This window comes from Clytia hemisphaerica, unplaced genomic scaffold, assembly GCF_902728285.1.
Source record: "Clytia hemisphaerica strain Z4C2 unplaced genomic scaffold, Clytia hemisphaerica genome assembly, whole genome shotgun sequence".
Taxonomy (NCBI): domain Eukaryota; kingdom Metazoa; phylum Cnidaria; class Hydrozoa; order Leptothecata; family Clytiidae; genus Clytia; species Clytia hemisphaerica.
In genome coordinates this window covers 241,741-248,223 of record NW_027103744.1, presented here as the reverse complement: position 1 = coordinate 248,223, position 6,483 = coordinate 241,741, and positions in this window count along the sequence as shown.

Sequence of the window (6,483 nt, the reverse complement as noted above, 5' to 3'; positions counted from 1 at the left end):
TACTGAGACAGATGTGTTGTATTTTGTATTGCCTTAAATTGAAAGTGTCTTCCTTCCACCATGTTAGAAATTGTGGTAAGCCTTGGCCATTACTTTTCCAATATTGAGTACCTGAACCCTTCCCTGTAATAGACAAAAATCAAAACGGAAAAGTCAGAAACAAAGTTTAACTGTCGTAATGTTCGGTACTCACAAGCTGACATTATCTCCCGATTTTCAATCATTAACAAGATGAAAATGAATGCTTGAAGCAAACTTGTTTCGCTCAACCAGAAACTTTCACTATCGATTCAAAATTGCATCTGAAGTTTTTCGAAATGATAAGAATTCAGTTTAAGAATGCGCAAATTTTACAAAAGGTATTCACAGTATAACTTTGTCACAGACAGAACCCATCCCCACTGTAAAATCTCAGGCAAAATATCGTCCCCGTGAGTTAAAATCAGCTCTAAAACTTCTGGGCCATTTACTGTGTATTTTTAAGGTTTTTCGAGAATCGAATTGTTTAAAAGGTATGATATTACTATGAGTCGAAGTGTATGAGGGACAATTTCCAGCAATTTGTACAGAAAAGATGATTGTGAGCGAAGCGAGCAAGAAAGATTTTTGAACTTTAGGATGCTTTTTCAAGATTTTCAAGAATTTAAGAAACAATTTTTATTCAATTTTCAAGGTTTTCAAGGTCACGTAGACACCCTGGCTTCATGATGACCGATGAAATCCTCCAAATCGAGATAGAAAACAGCACCAGAAGGATGAAAAAGTGCTTCCCTTCCCAAAGATTTTGTCTTTATTTGAATACTATACCCAATTATTTAAAAAAACATTTCCGTGTTTTATACCCATGCGTGCAACAAAAAGATTATTTATCAAATGTTCTGCTGATGAAAGATTTACATAAAGCTTTCGGTATTGTCGCTATGTCGCTAAACACAATGGTGATATTATTGAGCTTCATAATTGTCTACAAATAGTCTCAATATAGCTAGAAGTTAACGTATTAACATGTTCTTATTCCTATACCAATATAGCCTCGGTGTAACCGATTTCACAAATAAATACATTTCGTCAATCTTCCTAATAAAGCTCATGGAAACCTTGAATCCATTTATCAAGAATGTTTGATGATCATGTGTATCTAATCAGGAAGAATAAAACAAATCTAGCTAGATACTACCCTCTTAAGGCCAAATCGCCGACGTTGTATATCTTTTGGTAAGGCATTTGAAAAGGGAAATCTTTAGTCATATTTCATGAAATTGCTGGAAGCTTCTCTCCCAATAGTCTAAGGAAGTTCAGTTGAAGGTGATGGTTGATATTGATTAAAGGAGGCCGACTATGTGTGGAGGGAACTATAACATAAACATCTTGAGACTTAAAAAATGAATAATGCTCAAAAGCCTAAAAATCAGATTTCCAGAAAATCAGGATTTTGTCCCCACAGTGCACACACACTCCATCTAGGATGTCCCCACAGTGCAAAATTTTTAAATCTGGATTGTGTATAGTTCATGTCAAAAATACGATACACAACATTGTGGGGACATTTTTTTCTTAGTACCAAAACGAGGCTCGCAGAGGGGTTTAAATGCTTTTTAACGTTATTTGCACTATGGGGACATTTTGTGTGTCCCCACAGTGCAAAATGTCCCCACAATGTAGGGGAAATACTTGCGTGTGTCCCCACAGTGTAGGTCGGGCAAGTACACACACACACACACACACACACAGACACACACACACACACACTGTTTATACATTCTGTGTCAGACTAATCTACCTACACCAAGCTCTATAATCTTAGAACTTTGTGAGGTGAGGTATTTTTTGTTTTCTCTAAGATTATGAGCTTGGATTCCCAGGCTAAATATAGATGAAAGTAATATAAAAAAACAAGTTAATCGTTCTACTAAAAGAAGCTGATTATCTCAGATAACATCAAGCAACACAAGTCCCTAAGAATTTCAAAATTCCATTTATGTAATTGCCAGTATTTACAGGATTATTCCTAAGGTTCAAATCTACGGATCACAGAGTATATTGGCTAAGAGTATATCCAAGCTGAACCCGACTGAGAATAACAATGTAGTAACCAAATTGGCTAGACAACCTTTAATTTTCGTTAGGTTGACTTTAGTTGGATTTTAGTAATTATACTAGCTGTCACCCGGCGTCGCACCCACCGAATAGAGTGTTGTTGAACACATCAAAAGCCCTTGGGATAGTGCATAATTATATCATTATTATTTTAAGCACTTATTGCCAGAAATATTAGCCAAAAAGGGCAAATATCTGAAATGAAAGAATGACAAAAAGGAGAATATTTTACAGTAAGATTTTCATATATAACATATTGGTAAAAAGGGGCAAGTTTGCAATGTATGTAGACCTGAAATCGTCGGGTTTTCACTACCGTCAAACTCGAAATTGACGGACTTTCACGTCCAACATTTCCGAAGCGTCTGACGTGCATGCATTGTTAGATCTAAACAATTCGTCAAAGTCTTCACTGTGGTAAATTTCGAAAATTGACCGACTTTCAAGTCTTACTTTTCTGAAGCGTCAGACGTGCATATGCTTTATTTCTATGCGCTCTCATTACACTTGTGATCCAACAATTCAAAATAGGTCTCCTTGGTCGTGCAAGATAACTTTGCTTGGAGACTTGTGTTACCTTGCGCGACCAAGGAGACCGATATTCCACTATCCATGAGAGTGTCTATCTATACAGGCCTTAACTTAATAAGTGACTTTGCTTGGAGACTTGTGGCTTTGTAGAGGTCTGCGATTCAGACTAAATAATACCCCGTCGTAGGATAAGAGCGCAAAACCTAAATAAGATCAGTCATGTAATTATTGCCGTAATTTTACCTTTTTATTGTTTTTTAGTATCCCCCAAGAGCATTTTTAATCACTTTCTTTGAACTTTTTACATTTTTACATTTTTTTAGAATAAGCTACTTTCGTATGGAGCACTGTATCGACATTTGTTTTCTGAAGACTTGTTTAATTGAGTTATAAAATGTTGGCAGTACAATTTCTCCTTTAAACTGAACAATTTGTTCTAGCAAAGTTCTAGTGGTCAGAATGGACATTTGTCTTTTCAAGACATTTTTAAGAGATAAAGAAGAGTTTTCAAACCTTCAAAGGGGATAGTCCGAAGGACTGGAAGCTTGCAAACGTATCACCTGTCTATAAAAAAGGAAACAAAAACATAGCAGAAAATTATCGTCCAACCAGTTTAACATCTATAGTTTGCCAAATAATGGAAAATATTCTCAAAACCCATATTATGACATATCTTGATCAAGAGAAATTACTATCTAGCAAACAACATGGCTTCATCAACCACCGGTCAACTGTAACACAATTACTAAACTACCTAGATGCTTGCACCGTAGATATTGGAAACGGTAAAGCCGTAGACGCAATATACTTTGACTTTGCAAAAGCATTCGACTCAGTTCCTCATCAACGTCTCCTAATCAAACTGGAAGCATATGGGATAAAAAACAAGTTGCTTGAATGGATCAAAGACTTCCTGAAGGATCGATCCCAGATTGTCAAAGTAAACGGAGTTGAATCGGTGTACAAAAGCAGTGCTCAGTGGAGTACCTCAAGGTAGTGTCCTAGGGCCTACCCTTTTCGTTCTCTATATCAACGATCTACCAGAATCCGTTAAGTCAAAACTATTCCTTTTTGCTGACGACACCAAACTCGTCAATAAAGTGGAATCAGTTGAGGATGCACTAGTAATACAAACCAACACATATCAAATCAGGTGAAAAAAGCTAATTCGATGGCTGGTCTTATCAAGCGGACCTTCACGTACCTCACTCCAGAACTGTTTCGAAAACTGTACGTAACATTTGTCAGACCACACTTAGAATACGCCCAGGTTATCTGGTCACCAAAACTGAAAAAACACGCGAGATTGATAGAAGGTGTTCAGCGACGCGCATCTAAAACAGTTGAGACATGTGGACAGCTAAGCTATGAAAATCGAATGCAAAGAATCGGAATAACTAGTCTAAAATACAGACGCGAGGTAAGTGACATGGTTGAGATCTTTAAACATCTAAACTACTATGACAAATCTTGCATCCCTAAGAAATGTAACCAGCGAGGGAGACCTATGAGAACGCACGACTCTGAATTAGTAGTAATCTTTGGGAACGATGGTGTTCGCGGTCCGCAGAGTAACTCCCTATACTATCGGGGCATTAAGCAGTGGAATAGTTTGCCTTCTAAAGTAGTCAACTCATCCTCAGTGGAAGAATTTAAAGAGACCCTTAGTGTGGCCTGGAAAGCTAAAAAGTTTGAATATGATTGAAAGTGTCACTATTGTTGCATACCTGTCTATATTAACAATGTAAATAATTAACCCAAAATGTATGAGCGATTCATAGAGGCCCATGTGTACGCACGGTGGCCTGCGAATTTGTAAAACAATATTATTATTATTATAAATGAGTAAATTAATTTCCTGAGAGCAGCAAATGAAAACACCAAAAGATAAATCACCCCTGCGACACGAAGATCATGAAAAGGCGAATACTCTCCAAAACAGTTCTGCAGTGTTTTCACCAGAAGGTGAAGGCCCTGATTTTCCAAACAGGACCGAGGAAATTATTGACGACAAGATCGTAGTCTAGCAAGCTAGACGGCTAATTCAGACATAGTAGAAATAAGACGTTCTACTGTCACTCAAATACTGACGTACATACAGGGCCCGCGCCACGATTTTGAAAGTGATATTTCCGACCATCAAAAGATATTTCCGACCACTAAAGATATTTCCGCCCGTCTACGGAAAAAAAATTTGCGTCGTCGACGCAAATTTTTTTTCCGTAGACGGGCGGAAATATCTTTAATGGTCGGAAATATCATAGCGCAATGGTCGGAAATATCATTTGATGGTCGGAAATATCTTTTGATGGTCGGAAATATCCCAAACTCTGAAAATTTGAAAATTTAATGGTCGGGAATATCATAGCGTAATGGTCGGAAATATCATTTGATGGTCGGAAATATCCAAAACTCTAAAAATTTGAAAATTTAATGGTCGGAAATATCCCGCGCTTTTAAAAATGCTTTATCAGCAAAAAAAATGTAAACAAAAATGGTAGCAAAGGTGGTGTGGTGTGGCCAACTTGTTATGTGTGCCAGACAAGAGTAGTTTTTTATTTTAATTTATTTGGACACTATCTGAGAACTGTTTTATACATTATTTTACACAAGACGTAGACAGCTTTTTAGGGAGAGAAAGTGGTATTGACCTTTTTATTCAAACACGACTCTTGTTTATTTCTTGTATTTTGTATATCCTTTCCTCCTCTAGCCCCCACTGCTCTCAAATCACCCTAAAGCTAGTCCTAACCCTACCCGGACACCCTCCCATTCTAGACCTTACCCCGGGGGGGGGGGCACTCGATCTGAAAACGACTGTTCGGCGGAAAATTTGGCTCCCAAAATCGAACCTTTACAGTGCATCCAGCACTTTTTTGTCTACATTTTTTTTGCTGATGAAGCATTTTTAAAAGCGCAGGATATTTCCGACCATTAAATTTTCAAATTTTTAGAGTTTTGGATATTTCCGACCATCAAATGATATTTCCGACCATCAAATGATATTTCCGACCATCAAAAGATATTTCCGACCATCAAATGATATTTCCGACCATTACGCTATGATATTTCCGACCATTGAATTTTCAAATTTTCAGAGTTTGGGATATTTCCGACCATCTAAAGATATTTCCGACCATCAAATGATATTTCCGACCATTGCGCTATGATATTTCCGACCATTAAAGATATTTCCGCCCGTCTACGGAAAAAAAATTTGCGTCGTCGACTGCATATATTTTTTGATTTCGCGAAAGTGTTTGATACTGTGCCCCATGGCCGACTTTGCAAAAAATTATAAGGATATGGAATCACTGGAACAACCAAGAATTGGATAACATCTTTTCTCAAGGGACGAAAGCAACTAGTGAAAGTAAATCTCACTCAAAGCTAGACGATGTAATCAGCGGTATATAGTCAGGTAGAATTACGTCATAAACTGTCAAAACCGGGACAAATATGGTGTAGAGATGAAATTTTGCACAGAGGTCCAGGGATATGTCAGGAATCACCAAAAGAAAAGCCCCACCCCCAGGAAGATGGGAACATTCTCAAATCCATAATGGCGGACATAGTACTTTTTTCTACAATTAATCAATTTTCAATTGCTTTCAAATGTCAAAAATAACTAGACAGGAAGATTCATCTCGATGGGTAGATAAAGAAAATGGGGTCACTTTTGAAATTTGGACCACGTGATCCCAAGATATGACCTCTAAAGTCCAAAAAATGACGATTTTGATGACGTCAGCATTTTCACTGATATAGATAAATTGGAACGTCGATGAGCTAGTCATGTAGCCCTGATCATGGGCTTTCAGAAAAGTATATGGTTTAGTATGTTAAAACCAACTG